The following is a 655-nucleotide window of genomic DNA, read 5'->3' as shown; positions in this document are numbered from 1 at the left end:
AAACAAACCGTAGATCCTCGTACATTTCTACCACCTACTACAGTATATACTGTACTCCTACTCCATTTCCCTCCATAAGTCCAATCTATTATTCTAATGAAAAGCAAAGCGCTGAATGGCTAGCATCGACGCCATATTGAAATTGCACAGTGCCGTTGCAACGACGAACTCCTCAGTTCCTTAGCGAACTTCAAGGCATTCACATCGCAGTGTCGATTGTCGATGATTGTAGACTGTAAACGATTATACGGCCTCGTAGACAACTTCAGTCGAGTTTATCCCGTACAGGAGCGACCACAGCGACATCCATGACCTGTGTGTAAGGCCTGATAATTGGATTTGATTGGATTTTCCAAGTGGAGAGCAACCGACCGTGCAGTGGCAGACGACCAATACGAGACAGCGTTATATCGAGCGCTATTCCATCGGCAGATAAAACGGAGGTATGTACGGCAGCCATTTTACGTGAAGATCCTGTTCGCGTAAGCAGTAGTGTAGTGCAACGCGCGTGGCTTTTTCGAGGATCCCGTCGAGGGTACGGCGTCCACCGTACGGGACTATGCCTGCTTACGTTGCGCAATGCGCTAAAGAAGGTAATTAATCATCGGGTGATTGGCAATAGAAAATAAAAAGCGTTTAACGGCGAGTCTCGAGG

At 47.3% G+C, this 655-nt stretch overlaps 1 protein-coding gene across 2 annotated transcripts in view; it reads left to right on the top strand.

Moving 5' to 3' along the window:
- The first annotated feature begins 451 nt into the window (after positions 1-451).
- Positions 452-655, top strand: part of Pcf11 (Pcf11 cleavage and polyadenylation factor subunit) — a 13,840-nt gene continuing 13,636 nt past the window's right edge. For both annotated transcript variants that reach the window (XM_018505496.1, XM_018505494.1), the window contains exon 1: positions 452-593. The gene's annotated coding sequence lies outside the window, so the exon portion shown is untranslated. The remainder of the gene's footprint in view (positions 594-655) is intronic.

This window comes from Trachymyrmex cornetzi, unplaced genomic scaffold (genome assembly GCF_001594075.2).
Source record: "Trachymyrmex cornetzi isolate Tcor2-1 unplaced genomic scaffold, Tcor1.1 scaffold209, whole genome shotgun sequence".
In the NCBI taxonomy this organism is placed as follows: Eukaryota; Metazoa; Arthropoda; class Insecta; order Hymenoptera; family Formicidae; genus Trachymyrmex; species Trachymyrmex cornetzi.
Note: the sequence above shows the minus strand (reverse complement) of the source record. Positions and strands in the feature narration are given on the sequence as shown.